General features: G+C 38.3%; 1 protein-coding gene across 4 annotated transcripts in view; it reads left to right on the forward strand.

Moving 5' to 3' along the window:
• The window catches only part of LOC135206849 (forkhead box protein N3-like), a 180,873-nt gene that overhangs the window by 31,296 nt on the left and 123,186 nt on the right, over positions 1 to 26,391 (forward strand). The window contains exon 1 of one of the 4 annotated variants that reach the window (XM_064238343.1): positions 19,836 to 20,058. The exons of the other annotated variants lie outside the window; for them this stretch is intronic. The gene's annotated coding sequence lies outside the window, so the exon portion shown is untranslated. Of the gene's footprint in view, positions 1 to 19,835; positions 20,059 to 26,391 lie in introns of those variants that run through there. 4 annotated transcript variants of the gene reach the window in all.

Below are 26,391 nucleotides of genomic sequence, written 5' to 3' on the forward strand. Positions count from 1 at the left end.
GTGGAAATGCTCTCTCTCTCTCTCTCTCTCTCTCTCTCTCTCTCTCTCTCTCTCTCTCTTATTTCTTTCTTCACCTCTTGCTCCTTTCGAGCAGCCGCAAAAGACACTGCTCCTCTAAACAAATTCTCTCTCTCTCTCTCTCTCACTGATGAGCTTTCCTCGTTTAAACTTAGCCTCATGACTAAAATGTTAAGATGCCATGCGGCCCTGAAAGACGACATGCATCGTGTCTATAGGTGAACGAAACCGTCGGGTGGAGGAAGAAGGGATTGCATAAGCTGTTGTCAAAAGTAAGGTCCATTTGACATAGGTCTGTATGATTCTGGTGCCAAAATTCTTTCGTAGCCGTAATTCTCATGACTTAATTTTCAACTGCAGTTTTCGTTATTGTTTTTATTTGCATTTTGCTAAGCTTTTCTTCATGTTGTCGGCGGTTAATTTATGAGAAGTAACTGTTGATTTGTGCTGATGACTGAGTGCAGATTTTGAATGATTAATGCGTGAATATTTTTCTTTCGGGGTGCTCGTCATAATTCTCAGATATCTGTTGAATGCTTTTGGTGATTGCCTGTCTGTCGCTTTAACCGTTATATGTAATCCCTTGTCTTCTTCATCCACCCGACGTTTTCTTTCACATATGGGCATGATACACATCGTCGTCCAGTCCCACATGACGTCTTAACATTTTAGTCATGAGGCTAAGTTTAAACGAGGAGAGAGAGAGAGAGAGAGAGAGAGAAAGTGTTTGTTTATGTATATAATTTCTGATATTTCAGAAGCCGATGCTCAAGGTTTTTGAAATTGTGATTAAAAGTTTTAGAACATGGCTAATTCGAAGTTTTGTGACAATATACTACGTATAAATATAATTAATCTTCTGGGATGAAATTTTATGCTTTTATATGAAGAACATTATTAAACACATTCGGGGGTACGTCAGTATTATTTGATGAGTGATAGAATTGTGATGCACGTCTTTAGATGCTGTCGAAATTACAGGTGCGTGAAGTATTACGATAGGCATCTTTGTAGTGAGTTTGCTTTGGTTTGGTTATACACACACACACACACACTATATTTTTTTTGATATTATATATATGTATAGGTATATGTATACAATATATATATATATCGATATAATGTATATATATATTATATCTATATATATATATAGATATAATTATTATATATATATATATATATATATATATTATATGAATAACTTGATCACGAAGTATATAAAACGTGATGCTATGTATAAATAAAGGTTTTTTGCCACGAAGGAAAAAATGAAAAAGCGAGATAGCCGAGTACTTTCGGTCCTGTTCGGACCCTTTACTTTGTTCCGTACATTAATGCAATTACTAATAAGACCTCATTACAACTGGATGGTATCTAGTGGGGATATTTTTTTTAAAAAATTTTGTTACAAGCTTTCCCGGACTAACTTTTTAAAAAAATTATATATATAAATTATATATATTGAATATATATAGTTCTTAGAGAGTTGGTCTTTGCAATTCTTTTATAATTGCAGCAGGCTTTCCAGCCTTAGGCCCTTGCGTTGTTTTCACAACTTTTATGGCGAGCATTTTGCCTTATAAATGTTCGGATGTTGTTACTCCGTCCTTCATACGGTGTAATCACGGTCCTATTTGTGGTGCGGAGCTCATGTTGGTAATGTAATGACAGGATATTTTAGCGGAGTAAAAGCAATTTGGGTTGAAATATAATCCGTTTTAGGAAGGGAGGATTACCAGCGTCTGTTGCTCGTGATTGGAAGGGGGTGGGAGAGGAAGAGGGATTAAGGGGAGGGGGGTGGTGAGTTGTTGAAGAGTATGGGGTATGTGCGGAATGGATGGTGGTAAGCGTGTTGTGAAGGGAAGGAAGTAGGGTGTCTGTGTTGCGGATGTCTGATTCTTTTTTTTTTTTTTTCTTCTTTTTTCTTAAAGAAGGTTCTATATCATGTTGGTTTACCCTTTTAGTAGTTATGTTGCTACTGGGTTATTCATTTTAACACTTGATATAAGCAATATCTTCACTTTTTCTATCCACTATCGTGCTCAATCGAATAGTTTCTCCAAACCGTAGCGTTATGTTTACTCATGTTCTCCTTCTTTTCCGTCTTCCCCCTTTTATGCTACCTTGATAGGTGCATGACGGATACTTTTTTAGCACCAAAGAAAAACAAGGGCCAACTTTGTTATTAAATTTATAGGAGATGTAAACTTTGGCAATTTTATAGCTAGTGCACATGGTGACTTCCTATAAAATCACCACGTCGTAACTGTTATTGGAAGTTCTTCAAATGGCGATGTAGGCCGTAGGAGACACATGGCAACTCTCGAAACGGGACTGTTCTCAACTCGAAGCCTTTGTCAAAGTTCGGCAGCCGCCAAAATCCCAGATTATAGCAACTCTGGAAGCTGTAATTGGCACTAACTTCTCGAAGCCTTGCTCACCTTGGAGCCCGAATTTCGAAACCCCAGTTGAATAGAACTTTGCAAGTATCTTTCAAGTCTTATTTTTACAAGTAACGCGAGGATTTTATTTTTAAACTTTTGTTACTATTGACATTCGAGTTGCGGGATTTCATCATTTTTAAGACTTGTTAATTAGCAGGGAATTGCTCAATATTTTTCTAAGAGCAGAGGCCAATGAAACTGACAGCCACATCCTCATATGTAGCCCAGACTCGAAGAAGACAAGAACAAAGAGGAGGAGAAAGGGAAATAAAAGAGCCAATAAGGTCAGAAAACACGGAAGCAAAGATAGGAGTCCAAAGCTCGGCAAAGAGGGTTAACATTCGAGATGACAGATTTTGTCGGATTGGCATGACTCACGACCTTTGGCTGGTGTAATCCTCGTTTTAATAGCGTGTTTATGCTCTCACGGCTTTGGAATGATATTTGCATTTTTTTTTCCCTTTTATCCATTGTATGTAGTGCTGTCAGTGACCATGCAAGAAGAAATTTTATGGACTGTTCGATAGTGAAAGTGAGTCGACGGTTATTTAAATGCTTAAATTCTGAAGTATAATAGTGTTAAACATTATAGATATCTAGACTAAGGAAGAACATATTCTTCATTTATTAATCCCCATCACAGAGAAATCGGCGGAGACTAACCATTTTATTGCTTTATATAACCCGTACACAAGTTTCCTTTTGTAGCATTATTTAATAAGTCTTGATTTGTATTTAGGTTTGCTTATCCTTTTTTCTTTTGTTTTTGACCGTTGACACCGAATAGTTCCATGGGTTTCATTTATGTACGTTTCAAACCCTGTCCTGACTCCCATGTCAATGGCACGCTGTTTTGACGTTCTTATGTTGCATAGTTAATCGCTCTTATCTCCATAGCTTCCTCGTCTCGAATTTTTATTTTTTTTATTTTTATTTTTTTTTTACCTCCTTCCCTCCGACCCCCTTTATTTGTGGGGGAAGGTGATTCTGGGAGGGGTACGGTGGGGATGGGTTTGCTGTTTCTCTGCTTAACGACGAGTGCGAGGAAAAGGAGAAAGGAAGCCTTAAGTGGTCGAGTGAAGCGCAGATGTGTCTTGGCTCATCATTTCCCATCTCCTTCACTGCAGCTTAATTTTTCATCCAGGGCGTAATTTTGATATTCTCCGCCTTACGGCTGAGCGACTGGTTCTGTTCTATCTTTTTAGCAGTTTTGAATTTTATGCACGAGGCATCTTTTGAACTAGTGCCCTTGTTGGCCTCATGCAAACTTATGTGTCAATCGACTTGACCCTAGGCAACCCTCAGCCGATATGAGCTACGTGGTTCCTTCCCAACGAGCTCTCTGTGATCCGCTGTGTTGTTTAGTAGAAAATTTTGTGTTAGCGATGGACATAAATTTTCTTCGTTGTCTTTTGAAGGTCGGGTGGTAGGCATTTCAGTGGCTTGCTTTGTAGTTAGGTTGTGGTAGGGATATAAAGATGGTGATTTAAGATTTGCAATCAAGCGCTGGTGTCCGGTAAGCTGCAGGTATCGGTAAACTGTACGTCACTACTTCGATGTACTTAAGAATTGAGCATTTCATCTCAGTCATCATCCGTCATCATGGTCCACACTTGCGTGCAAGATTCTGGTTCTTCCTCCATCGTCTTTAATTTCCTCAAGGCCTGCAGCGAAATCTAGAGGCGAGAGCGATGGAAAATACACCGGGAGGAACTCCTTTGAGAACTCGCTATCATTTATTCTGGCCCTCTTGTAGTGTATTTGTTATTTGTTTGTGCGTGAATATGTCTGTGTACGCCCGGGTTGTTTGGCGCCAAGGAGAATAAGAAGGCTCGGTAGAGAGGATGCGGAGTTTTGTTACTATGGCAACCTGAACGCGTTGCCATGGCAACATCACGCTGGTAAGTTCATCCCGCTCCTGACCATCCCCACCCTCCCCATAAACCTCTTCCAATTACATCTCCTCCTCCTCCTCCTCCTCCTCCCGTTGCCTCCATACCGCACCTTCGGATTTCTTTAATTAAAGGTATATTCTTCCGAATATAGTAGGTGACATGATGAGGTAATGGCCTTAGTGCTATTCTTTTCCCTGTTTCCATGAATTTCTCTCTCTCTCTCTCTCTCTCTCTCTCTCTCTCTCTCTCTCTCTCTCTCTCTCTCTCTTTTTTGAATGTTGACACTATTTTTGGTGTTCGGTCGTTGCTAAGTAAATATTGGTAGAAATAGCCAAAAACACACACACACATCCTAGTACCCATTCAGAGCTGAATCGAGTCGATTGGTGAGCGGCATGACGGAAATCGCAACGCGGACCATGCTAAAGCAACCCGAGCATATTACGCACTCACAATATATATTATATATATATATATATATATATATATATATTATATATATATATATATATATATGTGTGTTTCTATATATAATATATATATATATATATAGATATTATATATATATTTATATATATATTACATATTATATATGTATTATATATTATATATATAATATATAATATATATTATATATATATATATGTATATATATGTATATATTATAGATATGTATATTATATATATATTATATATAGATATATATAGATATATAATTATATATAGCAAAGTTAAACACTGTATCCGTGTTCTAAATATGTTGTAGGAAGCCCTCTAAAATTCGGAAAAAATTGAAAGTTTTTTTTGTTTAAGCTTTCGGAGAGTACATTCTCTCCCTCTTTCTGAAAGAGGGAGAGAATGTACTCTCCGAAAGCTTAATAAAAAAACTTTCAATTTTTTCCGAATTTTAGTGGGCTTCCTACAATATATATATATATATATATATATATATCTATATATATATATATATATATATATATATATATAAAATATATATATGAATCATATCCACATTACCGTGATTCCATGTACATACATCGAGCTACAAATGTCCTTTAATATCTAATTCGCTCTACCCTCGGGAATTAATATATTTTTCATATATGCTAACCGAAGGGGAATTTTTTTTAGTTGATAAGGAATTAAATTTGTCGGCTCACGGGCGCGCAACCATCGAATCCAACAAATTCAAGATGCACAGTAAAGCCTTAAACCACACTGGTGGCGGTGTTGTTTAAGGCTTTACTGTGCGTCTGAATTTGTTGGGACCGATGGTTTGCGCGCGGTGAGCCGACAAATTTCTTATCGACTAAAAAAATCTAAAAAAATTCCCCTTCGTTAACATATATGAAAATATATAAATTCCAAGGTAGAGCAAATTAGATATTAAAAGATTTATAGCTCGAGATATATATATATATATAGATATATATATATATATATATATATATATATATATATATATATATATATATATATATATATATATATATATATATATATATATATATATATATATATATATATATACATATGCATATATATTACATATATATATATCATATATATATATATATATATATATATATATATATATATATATATATATATATATATATATATATATATATATATATATATATATATACACGTATGATTTTTTTAAAGGAATTTTTGACAGTATTGCTTAAGATAAAGATTACATTGTAATAACCTTGAACAACGGCAGCTGGAAGTATCTGAGGATATATGTGGAAATTTGTTTATTGTTCATATGTATACTGTGGGAGGTTTTGTTGCCGTTGCAGTATTTTCAGGTATGAAGCCAGACTGCTTTCTTATTACTTCTTATCGGGTCGGAACATCTGTGATATTGAAGTCTTGAACCGCGTGGCCGTTCTGAGGGGCGCCTCGGGTGTAATTCGACGATGATAACTGAGGAAAAACCAGTCCACAAAATCATTTGTTTCATTTAACGTGATTCCTTTATTTATTTATTTTTTTTTTTTTATTGAACCACGATGAGGATGTTTGTCAGTTCAACCAAGTTCACATAATGATGATGATGGGTATTGGTTTCCCAACTGCCCTGTACGAATTTATTTGAATGGCGTAGGGATCTTGGGAACTTGGAGAGTGTCCTCACGTTGGTGTATAATAAGCATTAGTAAGCCATACTGGCTGGAGAAGGTAAAATTTCCTTCTTAAGGTATATGCTTTACAATTCATATTTCCAAGTGGTATAAGTCAATCTAAAAAGATTAAGTCCTTTTGTTTACTGTGACTAGAAGCTTAACCTATGTACTCTAGGTGTGTATTTACTCCTTCCCCAGTAGGTAGCATTTCTTGGGTCTCGTTGACCGACATAAGGAACAGAACTGGGAGTGTCATCCAACTATGAATGTTCTTAAAATAAAATTATGGATTACCAATTATTGGTTAACTAAACTTGAAGAGAGATTTTTATATGAATATTCATAATCAGAGTAGACCTTGTGTTCGAGATAATTTACACAATATCCTAACTTACCAGCCAAATGTCACAAAATGTTGGCAGCCAAAGGCTTCCTGTAAGGTATCTTTAGAGGGAGTTTCTCATATTGTGTGTAACGAAACCGTCAAGTCTCTCTCTCTCTCTCTCTCTCTCTCTCTCTCTATCATAATTGTATATATTTGTAAATCGGCTTCCCTTAATAATCACATTGTAAAGCATAGCAGATCTTTTCGAAATATTCCGTGCTTAAGGCTAGATTACATAGAGCAATTACTGAATTTTTTCGTACGTGACTCTTTTTCGTTTGTATTATGCTACTGAAACGCGAGGGTGATGATGAGCTTCATGATGGGTAGCCTGGTTTTCGTGACTGTAGCTGGCATGAGAAGGTTTATTGTGCCACCTATTTAACGCTTTATCGAATTAATGCATTTAAAGAAAATGCATAAACATATTTGGAACGTTGTACTGCGAACCTACTTATATTTTTTTCCTATGCTGGCAGACAGTAGTCCAACACAGGATGCCTTCTTATCACGTTTTCGTAAATGGTGTTTCTGACTTTCTTGCTATCCTAGAATCCTTCCATCCGGTAGAGGCAAGTCCTCCAGCAATCCTTCGGCTGCTCTGTTTGTAAATACTTCGGGAGGATGATTTAAGAATTGAGCTGAGTTTAATGCAATTCAGGTTTTTGTAAGTTTCTTTAGTACTGTAACTCACTCTTGGTTTTGTCTATTAACTATTAAAAAAAAACTTCCAACAACTTACAACAGTAGCACGAAGTGGTATCAGCACTGACTGTATATGTAGTAAGTACTTCACTGAGCTGTTCTTCCAAATAGTGAAGTTAACGTTTGGTCAATACTTTAGTGATTACCACCGGTGAATGCCACAAGCTACAGTATAATACAGTTTTTACCAGTGATATTTTTCTTATGCCGTTGACCCATAAGACTCGGCGAAAATTAATAAAATCTTATAATGGAGTAGGGCATGATGGGGAAAAGGAGGCAACAACAAGGTCTATAAGCATAGAAATGTTGGGATCGGTCACTACAGAGAGAGAGAGAGAGAGAGAGAGAGAGAGAGAGAGCTTAAGTGATGACAGCAGTGTTAACGATGTAAATAATGTTTTATTTTTTATTTTTTGGAATTTACTAGGTATGTGGTATTTGGTACTAACTACAATGTAATCGTTTTCGAGTTATAGTATGCCCGATTTTTTATGTATTTTCAGCAGCGATGTTTTCGTTGTCACACAAAATTCAGATTGAAGGAGAAATACAGGAATTTGAATGATTATTGTATGAAGCTCGTTTAATATTCATGAATACACTGATATATTAGCAAACATGCCGATAGAAAATGAATAGTTTGAAAGACGCTATAGACCTGCAAGCTCTGTATTTAATGGACGTTAGATTTTTTTTTTTTTTTTTTTGGGGGGGGGGGGGGTGGGCGAATACTCTTTCATTTTAATGAGCCTACAGGTGCCCAAATGAATTAGTCCCCTACGGCACTCAAAAGAGAGACCACGTGTCCTCACGGTTGTTACAGTAGGCATTAATGTCTGTTTGGAGAGAGGGTCGTGAGTGCTGACGGGTGTGGTTATCAGTTGAGCACTCCCAGAATTAGGATGGAAAGTGAGGTAGTGTGGAGCGAGTTGATGACCCAGAGGGGAAACTCATTCTATTGGTGGTCTAGATTTGCTTGCAGTTAGGCTCAGGGATTTGGAAATTGCGAGTGGCAGGAAGCTTAAGGCAGATAATTACCGCCCCTTTCAACATACGGGTTCCAGTGCCAGGTCAGACCAAACTTTCAAAAATCAGTCAGTCTTCCCACATTGTTATATTCCTTTAGGAAATTTTTAGGGTTTTCACGTTTTCTATGCACTGTATGTCATAAATATAAAAAGAAAAATAAAAGGTTTTCATTTCAAAATAGAAATAATCTCGTCCTTTTCACTTGGGTGTTTCGGGACCAGTAGACCGTGCATTTCAGGTTTTGAGAATCTGGTCAAACTATTTATCGTATCAGAACATGTAAGTCATGCTGGCTGATTGTTCTTGTGCTTTTCCCTTGCTTTGTTGGAATGCTTTCGAAACCTTTAGTGCGTGATGAACCCATGTTGGCGATCGGTCTTAAGTCGCTTTGGTGAGTAATTTGATTTTTAGGTCGTCTCCGATGGTGAAGCCTATTTTAAAAGTGACATTCCGTGTACTGAACAGGAAACATTGGGGCAGTTGTCGGTGGAGTCTGAACAGTCCATATTTTATACGAAACATTAAGGCGGATATTAACGTTGACAGTGTGGAGAAGTGTCAAACACGTGTTGGAGAACTTGCAAGGAACAGCTTAGTGTTACCATGTGTAGAATACATACCCCACCAGTAGAAAAGTAAATAGGTATCAGATTGTCAGAACCGAAGAAGCTTTCTATTAGCCATTACAAATTCGCTTTCAGTGTGCAACCCGGAGGTAAGAGTCGTTGACCTCTGCTGTTTTGACGACAGTCGATGTAAGGCGTCGCGTCGTCGAGAGTGAAAGGTTATTGCAGTTGTTTGGGCAATGCTCACTTCATTTACACGATCTCATTTTTTCCAGCTTGACCACCAAATGTGTAGGGGCTAAACTTTGGCAAGGGGACAACATACTGCCAGGGTTATTATTGCAATAAGGAAACCTACTCACTTTGATACTAATAAAAAAGAAAACGAATATATTTGCATGCAACAAGTACGATACATGTTTCATTACCAACGAAAAGAGTAATGAAGCACCCTAACGCTAAGAGCGGGAAGTTTGCGCTCAATATGCTGAAGTTTTGATGATTAATTGCTATTGCTTAACTCATGGTGATACTAGTGTGTTAACTTGTTTCATTTTCAAGGAAGCATATGAGACTGGCGGTAACATTAAATAAGTGTTCGTAATGTTCTCGTGTGCCGCGATGTTGTAGCCCACTCGCAAGTGCTCTCCATGCATAAAAAATGAAGTTTATCTCCTCATCTGCTCCATCTCACCGTGTTTATTTACTCGTGTGTTTACCGGCAATTACCTGCCCATTCAGTTGCCCATCCGTTACACCGTAATCCTTCCCCATACTCACGCATAGTAATCGCTTAAGACCACTTTTATTACCCACCGGGACCGTCGTAAAGGTATAGGGAAGTGGCCACCGCTACAAATCTCCCAGCCACGGATGGAGTCACTTCATGCTGGGGATGCCACTTAAGTGGCACGCATTTGGGTCCAAGGGGGGTGGGGGGGTAAGGCGGGGACGGAGGAAGATAGGTTTGATACCCTCTCCCACTGTGTACAGGAGGGAAGGGAACGGACGAGGAGGGGGGTGGGGCGTGTGATGGAAGAGAGGGTGGGGGGCGGGGGGTTGCTGTTATTTCAGGGGACGATAGACGTGGTGGGTTAAGTTGCTCCAGGAATAGAGTTGGCTTTGGAGGCAGTGGCGGATCTAGAAATCTTTCATCGGGGCCACTTAGGATTATCATATATGTAACATGTTTGGAGGACGTGCAAGGGAGGGTATTTAAAAAACGGCAAGAATGAAAGCGAAGAAAGTAAGAAAGCTTAAGAATTAAAGGAAAGCTGAATGGAATCTCTACCTTGAGTGCTAAGTCTATCCTGAATCTTCCTTCTTGATTTTCTTGCCCGACCTCCATTGGAATTCAGAGAAGTTGAAGTTGAAAGGATGATGGTAATTGGCAACAATTATAGTGACAAGAAATTTAATTCAATTTTAGCGATGTTGAGTGCGTCTGGAGCCTTTGGAATTGCAAGTGAATTGGTATTTCTTTTATTTACTTACAGGGTAGGTTTCATGTATATTATAATTAATATATATCTATATATATATGTATATATAGTTACATCTGAATTTCATTTGATAATGGTTACCCATTATACAATAAAAATTGTATATTTAATACAATATATATATATAGATATATATATATATAATATATATAGATATATAATGTGAGATTTTCTATGGACGTTTCTTTGTGATAAAACGGACTTAAGGTACATACTATATGCATTGAGGTATTGTTGCTGTTGTTTTTCTTGGCTGTTGGACTGATTGAAGGGAAAGATATTGTAATTTTGTAAGTCAGCAGCCAAAGGGAGTTGAGCGCTTGTTCCGGCATCAACAGTCCAGTTCCCAGCAGCTTTTCAGCTTCCCCTCCCGGAGATTAGACAACGGAGTGGTTGTATTTCAGTCCTCTTTTTTATTGTTAACTTGAATAGTTTTATACGTTCTTTTGATATTACAGACGTGGCACGTACTCAGGTGAAAATTTGCACTCATCTGAAAGATTGAATTGCATTAATATAGAACTGTTAGTAGCATTAATGAATATACAGTCATTGTTTTTTTCTCTTTTCAGGTAAGATTGCAATTCATCTATGGTTGTGATGACTTTAGTAAGTGTTACTCGTTTTTTCTTCTTAAGTTGTTTGTTTGAGGTTTTCCGCGTTTATATTTAAACTGTAATCTTAGACATGATTGTTGGCAGTTGCATAGGCATTTGAATTTTATTTTGTCAAGATCTATATATTTTTTTATCCAAATCCAACCAACGTCTGTGTTAGTCTTCAATGTAACGGTAATAATATATATATATATATATATATATATATATATATATATATATATATATATATATATTTATTTATTTATTTATATTTATATATTTATTTATTTCACATATATGTTTGGGTGAGTTTCCTTGTAAGTTAATGTTTATAATATGCGTGTGTATGTGTGTGCGCGCGCGCTATTCCTTACACGTTAGTCGATGTTTTGGTTCGTCTTCAGTTTGAAATGAAAACTTCAAGACCGCAAATGTTGTATAGTTCGGTATTTATACTCTAAGTTTGAAAGAGGCTGAACTCTTGACTCGTGTGTTTGGTGTGCATATCCTTTAAGCTAAAGTGACCGTGACTCTGATAATTGTCCTTAGCGTTCGCGGAGGCCAAAGGGTATTTAAAGTTGTCGGGTTGCTTGACTAGGATACAGATTTATTTAGCTTACAGGCTTCAATAAAAGAAGACGAGGAAGAGCAAGAGTGAGTCAGAGGAGAGAGCATCGGATTTCAGTAGATTTCATTGGATTTCCTTGCAGTTTGCAGATAAAAGGAGCCTCTCTCTCTCTCTCTCTCTCTTCTCTCTCTCTCTCATCTCTCTTCTCTCTCTCTCTCTCTCTCTCTAGGTTTTCTGTTTATATCAGCTTGTGAGAGGTCAGTGACCTTGCCTTACTTGGGTTAGATATTGAACTTGAAAAGAGTTCAGGGATTTATGCTCTCTCTCTCTCTCTCTCTCTCGTTGTTTGGGTAGTTATTTGACTATTGTGGATTACAGGTAGGGTGAAGAAGAGAGAAGAAAAAACAAGTGTCCATTGGTCCATCAAAATGTATCCCATCGTAAAATAAGAAAAAAAAAACACCAAGTATGGTATGAGGAAGTAAAAGGTTTAATTTGAAAAAGGGGGGGGGGGGGTGGAGAGACTGAGTTGTAGTTATGTGACATGTCTAAATATGCAAGGCCACCTTAGAAAGATACTGAATGAGAAAGTTGAGGGATACAACATTGTGATAGCAGTCGGGAATGGTTGATGCTTGAGGTATAGTGCATGATGAGTAATGAGAAATTGCAGAACTGGGTAAAAGAATTTTAGTGTCCGCAAGAGGAGATAGTTGATGGTAACCGTGAGAGAATTTAAACGGGGAATATGCGCATTGAATGTGAAGTATAGATGGTGGGAGAACGGAAGTAATAGATTTTTATATGGGTTTTGGGAGTAAATGCAAGTGATGATAGTAGAATGAGGGAAGAAGCGAATTACAGAGTAGGTGAAATAAGAAAAGTAGCAAGTTTTGTGCAACAAATTAGGAAGAGACTTAAATTGCCTATGGAAGCCAGTGTGGAAATAAATGAAGAGATTGTAGAGCCAGCTCCCCTTTGAATCAGAGTGTGAGATGGTTTGTTCATGTGGAGAGAATGTGGACTGCAGGTTCATGAAAATTTTTATAATTCTTAAGTGTCGGAAGGAAGAGAGAAGATTGAGATATGGTTGGATAGATCGGGTTGGAAGAGATATTGGAATGGAAGGGCGTGAATATCCAGGAGGCATGAGGCTGTGTGCTAGCGAAGATGAACGGCACATAGTATGAAGGAGACTTAGGCATGCTTTGATAAGCCATCGGTATTGGTGTAAGAAAAGGCTTGATATTGTGGAAGATTTCGTGCATAAGTCGTTCATTCACAATTCACCAGGTGAAATTGGGATGTAGAAGTGATTGTTGTATTTTTGTTTGGACGACACACACACACACACACACACACATATAGATATATATATATATATTTTATTATATATATATATATATGACTATATATATATATATATATATATAAAATTATGTATTCAGGGCCTAGACCTTGATATCTATTAACCACAAATACACTCGCGTGGACTTTTGTATATGTGTGTTAACCTTAACATTTCCTCTTTCATTTTTTCAATAATCTGTACGAAGTGTACGCATTTGTTTGAAAGTTGTCTGTATGGGAGACTGCTAGGGAATTTCGAGTGGGATAGGTGGGAGTATAATGGTTAGGGAGTTAGTATGGGGTCGCTGGTTTGCGTGGCTTACGTTGTGGCGAAGGACGGTAACCATGGTAACATCTGGCGCGTCTCTAGCAACATCACTGGCTGAAATGAAGTATGTAACCAGATGCGTTTTTAGTCAGAGGCGTCTGTTAGGAACTTGCAGTTGTGTCTTCTTCTTGTGTCCCCAGGGGGAAAGAATTGAAAGTGTTTTTGAGTGCTTGTTCTTGAACAGCTCCAGAAGAGGAAAGAAATAACTTTTTAGAGAATTTTTCTTTTATCTAAGCATGAACGCACGATTTTGATGTTCGGTATCGTGCAAGAAACGGAATCCTGAGAGAAATAACTTCTTAAAGACTCGTCATGAGTATGTTTTCAATACCACGTTAGCTGGTATCATCGTGGGGTTATGAATTAGGCAAAAGCTAGATCTAGTTTCAGTTAATTTGCAATATTTTTTTCGGGAACATGAAAAATTTATATTCGCACTGGATGTAAACTGCAGAAATGAGAATGCTCGTCTGTGGTAAATGAATATCACTGGATCCAAAGGTCTTTAGTGTCATATGCACTTATTAAATTTAACGCCAACGTTAGAAAAACATTAAATTTAACGCCAACGTTAGAAAAACATATATTCCAGTATTGGCCGGATAAAGGCAGCTGCAGATGGAACTGCCAGTTCTCAGTTGTGTTATCATTACTTTTTATGCAAACTTGGCGTGTGAACTTGCTTCGTTTATCTGTAATATTCATTCTTAGAAGACCTCAACACCTTGCTCAGCACTGACTTTTGTTTTTCCTTAAACTTACTATGAGTGAACTGTAATACGAGGTAGTTTGAACTGGAACAGAAAGAATGATGTACGCAAGTGCCAACCACCGTTCGCATAGGATGCATTCGCTAGGCCCACAGGGCCACGGAGTTATGGATTCGGAACAACCTGCCTCGAAGGCAGGTTGTTTAGTGCCTAACATCCGTGGAGCCATCAGTGGGAGGCGCGTGGTAGCTCTCGTTATCGGGTGAGTTTCTTCGAGTTTGGCAGCATCTGCTCGCATCAGCTGCATTTCATTTTCCCGACATCGTTAAATTGATTTCCCGTAGTAAATGGTTGTCAAGTTTCCAGTCATCTTTAGATCAATTTTACTGTTATGAGTGCATTTTCTAGTCATGTAAATTCAATTTCCCAAATATCTTTGAGTTCAGGTTCAAATTCTCTCAAGTTCAATTTCCAATCTTCACTTCAGCGTGTTTCCAGACTCGCTACCCACTCATCATCCAACACACCCTCTCTCTCTCTCTCTCTCTCTCTCTCTCTCTCTCTCTCTCTCTCTCTCTCTCTCTCTCTCTCTCTGACCTTTCCTAGCCTACCTGAATTGGGGGCGTAACAATAGAAGGTAAGGTGCTGAAGTGCTTTCTTTGTGATAGGTTTCTCTTTGTAATCGGTATCTATTCACTGCGATGGTTTTCATTTCACTTCAGTCATTTCCTGCAATTTGTGATAGGTGGTGTATTGCAGCTAGTCATGTTCTTTGTAACTGGAATCTTTTCGTCACAGTTGGTTTTGTAATTGGTACATAAACTGTTCGTCACAGTAGGCTTCTTTTTATTGCACTCCTGTTATCTTCTATTTCCCGTAGGTAAGCTCAATCATTAATACGATGTAGGACTAGAGTTCTTACCCATGGTTTCTTGCAGTTTTATTATTCTCTCTCTCTCTCTCTCTCTCTCTCTCTCTCCACAGTACCTACCTGCCATACGGATCCTAGTAGTGTCAGTGAGATAAAATTAAGTACCGTGAATACCGTGTGATAATGTTCTGGGTTTGATCGAGTCTTTAGTGGGTTAAGTTTTTAGGCAACACATTTGTTTACAAAACCACTTAATTTTTGCTCGTGTCGGTAGACGTTTTTGTAGGTGAAAATTGCCGTCAAATTGTAGTTAATTGGAGTAACTACTACCACCGCCACTACTACTACTACTAGTTTCCTATAGTTAATTCCTACGATCAGGAAGGCTCGTATTAATCTCTCCCCCCTTTCTAACGCTATAAATATTGTCTTTTGAGATCCTGGATCTGGGGCAGAGGACGAGGGAAGGTCACTTTAACTGTTGCAGTCCCATTTTTACCTCCCTCTTTTTTCTGTCCTGTCTTGTTACATCTATGCGTATGTATATTAGGCAGATGCTAAAAATAATCCCATTGTCATGTGCTCGGATAAGCCGCCTCCCACTTTTCTTTTTTTTTTTCCCTCTCTCTCCAACCTTCGTCCCCAAAGGTCATTTGTGGTTGGTTTCCTGTAAACAGTTCTGCTTTTCCAGAACTATCCGTCGCTCGCGGATGTGTGCTTTCGCTCGGGAACCAAGGTATATACCTCTGTCAGTATGTTTCTTGCTTTCTTACTAGTAGTTGGGTAAAGCTTATGACTTTTATGTTGTGTATTATCCATGATATATTCACAAGACCGGGCAGTTTGGGTTGGAGTTTGGAAAGGCGTCCGTCCGGGAAACATCTGCCAAAACAGTACTCGGAAAAGTTTTACCAAAACAACGACCCCTACTTGGGATTAAGCGGCGAGTAAGTTGTAATATTGTAAATGATTGATTTTAACAAATGTTTTACTTAACTTTGGAAGTCACTTGTTAATGCATAAAATATTTTAGCCTAATTTAGGATTTAATGTAACATCTTTAAACATTGAGTATATTTAGAACTTCCTTCAGGTTTTTTCATATAAATTAGTGAATATATAATAGCAGCAAGAAGGTTTCCTTCCATTTAAGAAGGAGTAAGTTTGTCTTTCATGGTTGTGTCGCCGCCGCTTTAAAAGGTTTCATGTAAACAGACCAAGAACTAATTGCATTGATTAAAATTATTTAAATATTATTATAATATATATAATATAGGATATATATATATATATAGTGATTATGTTTATTTTAATAGAATATATATAATATTTTGTATTGCACGAGAGAGAGAGAGAGAGAGGAGGAGAGAGGAGAGAGAGAGAGAAGAGAGAGAGAGAGAGAGCACTTCAATTTATGAAGAAATCCTGAAAGACAGTAGTAACAGGTACCCCTGTCGCACCCCAATTTTCTTCCCCCAACAAAACTCGCAATTTAGTTTCCTCTTCCTTCCCTTTCTCAGATGTAAAAACTGTCAGCTCCTTCCTTCGTCCTTGGGAAGAACGGTTTTTCTCATTACTGTCATTTATCAAGTACTTGTACCTTCTTGGCAGTTCCCACCAATTATGGCCCCGAACCGTGTGGATGATCTCGACAAGAAAAAACTTGGCTTCATATACATATACGTGTCGTAGTATTTTTTGTAATTTAACCAGTACTAAGTAAAACTTGTGGGTCAGATGTTATGACTTCTTTTTTTTGAAGATTATAAATGGTAAATATAAAAGAGCCCGTTTGATGGACTGACACTGTGTCAAAATGATACCTATTATAGTGTAGTTTATTTTTATTTTTATTATTTTATTATGAAAGTCTTCTTAGCTGGTATTGCCACATTTAGGGATTCTGTTCTGTGGTAGGTTAGGTATGGCCACTATGGATGTATTTCCATTGTCATTATTAACTGGAAAGCGGTTTTTTTTTCACCCTAGATTAAGTAAAACTATGGTAAAAATGTATTCCCGCTCTGTAGGGTTTGTTTTATTTTTCGTATATACTATATGAATCAAATGCAGTCCCACTTTAAAGAGTTTCCTTTACTCTTAAGTAAAACGAGCCCTTCTTCAATAGGTAAGAAAATGCTGTTACTGGCACGAAACTCGATTTATTCAAAGGTTAGTTTCAGAATAAACCTAATAAATGCATGTGTTTGTAAGTAATGAAATCTTGCCTTCTCAGCATTACTGCATGTTGGAACAGTTGAAAGTGTGGCAGTTCCGCACGTTGAAAAGGTTCAGTGCTTAGCTAAAGCTAAGCAAAGCCGGAGGTATTCACTAATGTTAAAATACGTCTGTATTTTCTTCACTTAAACCCTTTATTTCTCTTGATAAGAATTACCTTATAATTAGGATAGTCGCAGAAAATAAAGGGGAAACGCTATTAAACTAAAGTTCCTTGATGAGAATTCGCGAAAAAATGACGGAATTCATTCATGAGAAAGTCTTGATGACTTAACTTGATTGGGAGAAGTTTATTTTCAATAAATGTTGTATATTTTTTTTAGTAATGATTATATATAGCCAGTAAGCTTAAAGTTCCCTCGTAGATTTTATTACGGATTACAGAAAATTCAGATTTCTCAAAGAATTAAGTTGGGTTGCTCCGCTCTCTTGAGTTATGATTTTTTCTTGCTCCTATTGCAACTTGTTTTGTTATATCTTACCAAGGCTTAGAGCAGTATTGGCCCATAAGGGAACGGTTGTGTTTTGTGTTTGTATTTTATAGCTGTTGACACTTTTCAGTCAGCTTGTTGCTTAATGATTTCATTAAAAGAAATATTTTAATCGTTTCAATAGTTTTTTAATGATTATATCTTTAACGAGCAATTTTTTTTAGAGCATTTCTTGATAGTTTGAACTTTGATTCCATCTTTAGGAATACCTTGAAGCCACTGGACTTCGTAAAAGTCGTTGCACTTTGTTATTTGCAACGTCGATTCCAGTTTTGAGTTTAACAACATTAGCCGAAATAGAAGCTGCAGAGAAGAAGAGAAACCAACTTGCTATGAAAAGGATTGCAACAGACATTCTGGTTATTTATTAACAGTGTGAGAACAGAAACGGATAGTATCAGGATATTTCGAAACTTGTAACCGCAGTCTTGAACTGAGCAAAAATTTTCGTATTGTCTGGAAAGGGATTTTATTATTTATTTTAATTTTCTCTCCCCGTTTCCTAGTTTATTGTTAATTGAAGTTTTATTTTCGCTTATTTGTTACTAACCAAAACGTTCCCACATCAATGAAACAACTTTAGTCCGTCAAATCGTCGGTATGGGTCGATGTCGCAGGCTACTCGGGGCGAGTATTCCGGTGCATTTAAGAGTACTGCTTCATATGTACTGTGCAACAGATGTGTAATCCCACCTGAAGGGGGTTAGTTCCCTCCCTCTCCCCGCTTTCCTGTCTCTCAAAGGTCACGATAGATTGGCGGGTTTGGACAGCTAGCGGGGATTGAAGCTGTGATTGCGAGATCGGGCTGTTTTATAGGTTTTAGTTCAGTTATTGCTGCTATGTTTCGGAATTTTGCAGACCCCCTGAGCTTAGCACCGATTATGATGATGGTGATACTGATATAAATATATTGCTTGTTGTTTATGATATATGGTATTACTCTTATCATCGTCATAATTAGTGGGAAACGTCAAATAATGATAATATAAAGATAATTTCTATATTGTGAAAATCAGAAGAGGTCCAATGGTGTTTTGGAGAGAGAGAGTATGAGCGTGCATCATTACCGGGACAACCACGTCTTTTGCGTGCTCGTTAACCCAAGTATCTCAAGAGATGACGCTTACCTGGTCCATGTGGGGATGCTGCTGTCCATAAGTTGGCTCTCGAAATCTGCAAGAAACTGCGCTTTTTCACAGCAGGCTTTGCGGTAACAAGTATCTTTCCATCTTCACTGTACATCTTTCTTCCCTCTCACCTCTCTCTCTCTCTCTCTCTCTCTCTCTCTCTCTCTCTCTCTCTCTCTCTCTCTCTCTCTCTCCGTTGTGCTGTTCAAGTTCTCGTTGACTGTCATAGGTGGCATACCGTAGACATAATTGCGCATGCTGTTATGGTGAAGGAAATTCTCTCTCTCTCTCTCTAATAATAATAATAATAATCATTATCATAATCATAGTAATAATAATAAAGTAAAATCCTTTATTTTGGATAGCCTAACCCTGCTTATTAACATACCAATTGAAAGCCAATTTCTCTCTGGTAGGTTATTATTATTTTTACATATCCTATATTAAGTTCAGTGCAGAAACTCCGCATTTTCGAGGTTTGGAACCGGTATGTTCTAAAATTGGCGACGGCGGACGAGTTTTCTTTTTAATGTAGGTTTTCTGCTCTTCGGCAGAGTTTGAATCTTTGGGCTCTGCCATTAAGTACAGCCCGACTCGGTCCAGCTGACTAGATTGCCGAATCCTCAGATCTATTAGTTGACAATTCTCTGGTTATCAAGCGAGAGAAAAAAAAATGAGGCAAGACGAAGCTTTGAAAAGTCGCTGGAGACGAGAGCGAGAAATCGGGGTCAATCACGGGATGAAGATGCTGCTGCTGCTGCTCTTGCTGATGATGATGATGATGGGGGTGTTGCGGGAACCGTGTTGCCATAGCAACCTCAGACATGGTGGCTCGCGACCACGACGCTCTCTTTTGGCTTAGCTGACGAAGTGTGTGAGTGTGTATGAGAGACGACAACTTCACCACCACCACCACCAACACCAGTCCGCTAGTGACGTAGTTGCTGTAGTGGATTCGGGTGCTCACCCCACGCTTGCTCTCTTTCTTGATAGAAAAAAGGTCCTCGTCAAAGGGCTTAGTTGTTTCTCTTGGTGATTTGGTAATAGCATGGATATTCTCGAGTGTATGGATCCATGACAGCGCTGACAAGGTAAGTTTATAAAGGGAAGAAGAGATTTCTCCTGGTTTGATGATAAGTTTCGGCTGTGTTTTTGTTTATCTGCTCTTGGGAATGTTTGTCAGTTTTTGAGGGGTTATTTATGCACGCTCATTGCGCCTGCTTTCTGATTTTGCGGTGTCCTAAATACGCAGTTACCTTCTTGGGTATATATTTAAGATTCTTCACTTTGATGCATCCCGCAAGTTTGGAGGAGAGAGGCCGTGGCCCATTTTGTTGCGAAGTTGCGTTCTGAAAGCTCCGTAGGGGCCTGGATTCCAATGCACATTTTAGAATAGAAGTCACATGTGGAAGAAGCCGGCGTGGAGGAATGTTGGAGGAGAGGAGTTGGTAGTGGTGGCGACGGAGTGGTGGTGTTGGAGGAGCTAGTGGAGGTGGCACAGCTCGTTGGGGTACGGTGTCGGAGAAGTTGGAGTTAGCCAATGAAAGTGGCCGGTGCTCACATGCATACAAACACAAACACACACACGTACACACACACAGACATACACACGCTGGTGGAGATGTACATCGAGGCAGAGGGATCAGAACACCTCCATCCCCATCTTGAGGTTTTCAAGCAGACTTAATAGTGCTACATCCGCTCCCTTTAACTCTGTTTCAGTCCGCTCATGAAAGCATAAACAAACACCAACACCACAAACCAACACACACATACACACACACACACACATATATATATATATATATATATATATATATATATATATATATATATATATATATAGATATATATATATATATATATATATATATATATATATATATATATATTCAAGCAACAACTTAGTAGGCAGCATTAAGCCGTAGTCGTTCCAAGGGGATAGATTACAAGTGAAGAAGGGTTTTCTCTGCAGAAGCGTGCAACGCCTGCATTGTACGAGTTTTATTCACAGCGTCAGAATAGATGAAATGTGTTCATACAGCGATCCTGTTCATGCCATGAAGATGAACGAATACTTTCGTGTTCGGCCTCATGTCGGGTGCATGATTTTCAAGGCTATTTTTGTTCTATAGAGCCAGTTTTCATTGCTGTAGAGGAACCATATTTTCTACTTAATTCAATTTTAGACGATATGTTGTAAAGTTACAGTTGGAAGACGAATTTTTTATAACATTGTTTACCTGTTATTTGTTGAGTATGAAATTAAGTACGTAATTATCTTGAGAATGCTGTGGCTCGGGATCTGGAAAACCACGAACGGCCAGTATCTCGTGGAAGGAGAATGATATTGTTATTTTTAGCTCTCTTCAGAGGGTAAGCTTTGAGATACGCGCCCCTTATGAGAGAATTAAAGGCGCTACTCGAATTGCACCGGTGCTAGTCAAGTTTTTTTTTCCCAGTTTTATTTTTTACATTTTTGACCGTTTTCTGGATGAAATTAGATCCCAGGTGCCATGTTTCCACTGTTCCGTTATATTCACTTGAGAAGCGTGTGAAGTTTGAATTCTGCAACAACGTTTGTTCTGCAAGTCTTGCAGATAAAAAACTCTCTAAAAACTATTTTACTCTCTCTCTCTCTCTCTCTCTCTCTCTCTCTCTCTCTCTCTCTCTCTCTCTCTCTCTATGGCCTCTCTTGATCACAACTTCTTGGTTCTCCATTATCTCTTTTTTTTTCTATTTGATTTCTTCTTCCTCCTCTGCTCCTTCCACGTGACTTCATCTTCTCTACTTAGTCACATCATCATGTGCATTCGGCCTCCTCATCATCTTCCATTTTACTTATCCATCCCTGCATTCCTTTGGTCCCCGAAAGCTAATGTTGTGCATTTGTACTTTAGAGTTATTTGGCTCCAGAAGAGATGGGAGGTTAGGCATGATAGTTGATAGGGCACCTCACTTCCTACTTAAGAATTTATTTCTTTTGTCTTGCCCCCCTCAATTACTGTAACAAATAAATGTCTTCAAGCTTGCTTTTGCATTGTTAAAAGTAAACAGTACATGATGCGTTGAGTTGATTCTGCTCTGAGAGCGGATTATAGAGCTTTTGACCAAGTAACATGATTGGCTTTGATTGTTGGCGACAAGTCATAATGGTCGTGATAATGAGTCTCTGATAACACCCCCCCCCCCTCCCATATCTTTGCTTGGTAGGCCTAGTACACAACGATAAACTTGTGCGTCTGATATGAACGAATGGAGTTGCTCTTCTCAGTAGATAAATTTCACCCTTTTCCGTGACTTATGTAATGTAGATAGATATACCTGTTGAGTGTGGGTAGTTGATTCATTTTTAAATGTTGCATAGCATGGGACGCAAGAAAACGGATAGTGATCTGGTGGTTCTTTGGTTTGGATTGTTTAACCTTATTGAATCAGATAGCTCACTGTATACTTGATATTCAGATATCTCACTGTATACTTGATATTGTAAAATGACATAGATTTTGGCCGAGATGTCGGTGGAATGTTAATCACAGCGGACTCGCGTTGTTATACGTCCCCGAGGCCAAGGCGTTCTTGTGTCGGGCGGCAGCTACCTGTGCCACATGACGTGCTATAGTTAGTCATTCAGTTTTGCAATCTCTTACGCCTCGCTCCACGATGTTTCTTGTACTTTTTGAAGGAAGTAATTCAGCATATGAAAATTCTGGATATATTTTGATTTTTGTTTATAAATTCCTCACGAAACTCAACATATTCTTTTATTTAGAAAGCTTTTCGTGTTTAACTTAAACTTTCCAATTTTGATTCGGTTTATTTTTAACCCGTATATCTTTTTTCTGTATTACTTTATATCTCGTGTGTGTTCATTAGTTGTTTTATATGCAGACAGTTTCGAGTGGAATTTTTATTGCATACTCCTCTCATGAAAGCCGGCATCAAGTTATCCATTATAAAGAAGTAAAGATAGCAAAGCCTTTTTGCAGTCGTCTGCGGGAAATGCTTGGAAGGTATTGTTAATAAAGAAAATCTTGTGTTCCACAATTTCTTCAACCGTGAACACCAGTGACTGTGGAAGAAAGTGGGTGAACAAGATATTTGTGTGATAGATACGGGTGGGGAATCATGATTTGTGCGGATAGTTGACGGTCCTTAGCTTGCTGATCATGTGATGCAAGGAAGTCCAGACGCCGACTGATATATTTACTTCAGCGAGCTTCAGTTTTCATTATAACAGCACAAGCGGAGCATCGGATGCTGTAGTGGTCTGCTGGACCGTTGTTGGCAGTTGTTAGAGAGAGCTCTCCTCCATTGGTGTCACTGTTTGGCAGCCTTTGGCAGAAGTGGTGGCAGAGGGCTTGGAGAATTGTAGGAAGCATGTGATTGCCGGGTCTCTCTCTCTCTCTCTCTCTCTCTCTCTCTCTCTCTCTCTCTCTCAAATGACGGTGTATGATGTTTTCACCAGAATTATTGCATGTTTTATCTTGACAACATTTAAGTTTAGTTCTGATCTCGACTCTCGCTTCATTGGTGGTGGCAATTGAAAGGTCGGCATGAAAGAGATTATGGTAGTTTTGGCTATCTCTGTGCCCCATATTTAGAAGCGTCACCAAATGCACGTATGATTTACGCTCCATGTCAGAGATGAGCGCATTTTATAAGGATAGAAGAATGTTGCCGAGTAGTTCTCCTTCCTTGGAGCTTAAGCGTGTGTGTGTGTGATAGCAGATGAGCTTGTGATGCCGGCTTTGGGAAAAGCGAAGACGGCTTCCCAGGCAGAAAATGACTAAATACCGACTTTGAGTATCAGGGAAGTTGCTTCTGCTGCTGGTAATGAGTAGGATGATGAATCAGGGTGCATCCTGGGTGCGCTTGCCTTGCAGCCGATCGCCGAATAAATCGTGAAATATATATATAAAAAAAAGGTAGCTTTAGCCAGATTGTGACGTTGCACTGGCGATAAAAAGCTCTTATGTACCCTCGTGGACGGATATAAATAGATTTTTGTTCTGTTTGTTCGTTTTTGGGGACCACACAACTGCGTCACGTTTATTGTTCTCTTAGCCTTGATTATTTTATTTTATAGTGGAGGCAGGTTGTTCGTGTGTGAGAGAGAGAGAGAGAGAGAGAGAGAGAGAGAGAGAGAGAGAGAGAGAAGAAGAGGCGTTTTATTTTCCCTGGTGTTATTTACTTCTTTGCTTGCTTCGTCATCCTTGGCTAGCCAACAAGGGTTGAGGCAGAACCACGTTTTCTTTACACGTTTTCTCTAAAGGTTGATATCACATTTTCGCCCATTTACTGTACTGATGGCAGTTCTTCGTTTTCCATGCAGCGTCCCACACCTAGTAAAGCTCATCGTCAGTGAGGAATTTGTATCTATGTTTCGTAGCATTTTTCGAAGTTCGTTTTCATCGGGGCGCCCAGTAATTGTCTTTATGAAACGCATCCTCACGTAAAAATATATGAAGACACGCATAAATGTGTGTATGTACTTATTTTTGTGTTGCTGAAGATTGTTCAATATATATTTTTGTAAAATCGAAATTTGATTTTGTTTTAAATTCATATGATAAATGATTCTCTTGCTATAGTTTTTTTTTTATTGTAGGTAAAGTTCCTGGATAGAAAAGAAGAAACAGAAAAAAAGAAATAACATCGGTAGAACGGTGAAAATGACCGAGTGATAGATACCCTCAAGTTGGGCTAAATATGATATCAAACGGAAAGCACGAGGGGGCAGACCAGCGTCAAGGGTTTTGGTCACAACCATGTAGTATTACCCTCTTGAACTGAGAGAAGTTGCAAGGGCCAGGCGAAAGGGTTTCTCTCTCTCTCTCTCTCTCTGCCGCTGTTTGTAATGGCTTCGCTCCGAACCTCGTCGAAAGTCCTATTTTCTGTCTGGCTCACTCCACCTGTTGCATTATGCTCTAGGCCTCGTTCAGGTGCATGCCGGTGCGAGCTGCGAACTGAACGGGGTTGAGAGTTTTGTTTTTCATTTCATTCTTATGCTGGAGATACTGCTACACGTTAGCGGTAGTATGTGAGAGACCTCTTTAACCGTTTATGACGTAAGTTACCTCCTGCTGTGCAAAGTCATGTAGGGTAGTTCTGTAACTGTATTGTGTATTCTTTGCCGTATGCAGTTCGTTACAGAAAAGAGAAAACTCTTGATAGGAAATTGGTTTTGGCTTTCATCCCCTAGCAAGTGGAAGATTTATAGAGGAAGTGGGAGCGCGGTAATGTGAATCACTAGACATTTTTGAGATCTTAGTCGCGGTTCTGTTAATGTACCAGTCTAATAGAATTTCAGACAACTCGTCGAATGTTTTTCACCTTATCAGTTAAACAAATTCTCTCTCTCTCTCTCTCTCTCTCTCTCTCTCTCTCTCTCTCTCTCTCTCTCTCTCTCTCTCTCGTGTATTTATATATGTATGTATACATTAGCTGTCCGTGAAAATACTCAGACTTTTGTACCTGGAAAAGTGATCAAATGCCTTTATTCTTCTATAAATATACGACACATTGATTACCTCCCGTTTCTCAGGCCTTGGAGTGTTTGGAGGAAGGCTCCCGGTGATCGTCACCTGGTTTTATTTATAAAGTTGCTTTTAAGGCGACGGCACAGACACGTGTTTGTTAGCCGGAGAGAATTAAGCACCTGACAGGCACTAGCTTTGCGTGCGAAGTTTTTCTTTTTATTATTATTTATTTATTTTTTTTTTTTTTTTTACTTTTTGTTTTTTTTTTACAATGTTGGCTTATTTTGTTGGCAATGAAAGAACGATGCTGTTCTAACGTTTAGTGGAAGCTAATTTGGTAATTGAACGTCAGTTTTTATACGCCACGTCGGTACTGGTTTCGTATTAAAGACTGAACCGTTGATAAAATATAACAGACTGATACTGACTCGACTAGAATATCTTTTTACTTACGCGAGAAAATGTTCGATTGATGGTAACTGTACCGTACAAGATTATCGTTATTTTGACACGAGATTGGGCATTATTTAACATAAATGTCGTCACTGACGTTAGGTAGGTCGTGATTTATACCATCTGAATGTGACAACTATAATTAAGATATTTTAATTGTAGGCTCGGCAGCCTTAATTAATCAGATTCGCGACATGAGAAATACCGTCAGTTGTCCTCATTCGTCATTCTTTGGTAATTATTCTTTTCGCCTTTTGATGATTGAAAAGGATAATTATCGTCTACCTTATACTTGGGTATATTTGAATGCATTTATTGTGTGTGTGTATATATATATATATATATATATATATAGATTATATATATATTATTATAATAATTATATATATGGTGTGTGTGTGGTTATATACTGTTTGTGTGAAAGCAATAAGAGAGAGAGAGAGACGAGAGAGAGAGACGAGAGAGAGAGAGAGAAGAGAGAGCTTAGAG

This window comes from Macrobrachium nipponense, chromosome 11 (genome assembly GCF_015104395.2).
Source record: "Macrobrachium nipponense isolate FS-2020 chromosome 11, ASM1510439v2, whole genome shotgun sequence".
Classification (NCBI taxonomy): Eukaryota; Metazoa; Arthropoda; class Malacostraca; order Decapoda; family Palaemonidae; genus Macrobrachium; species Macrobrachium nipponense.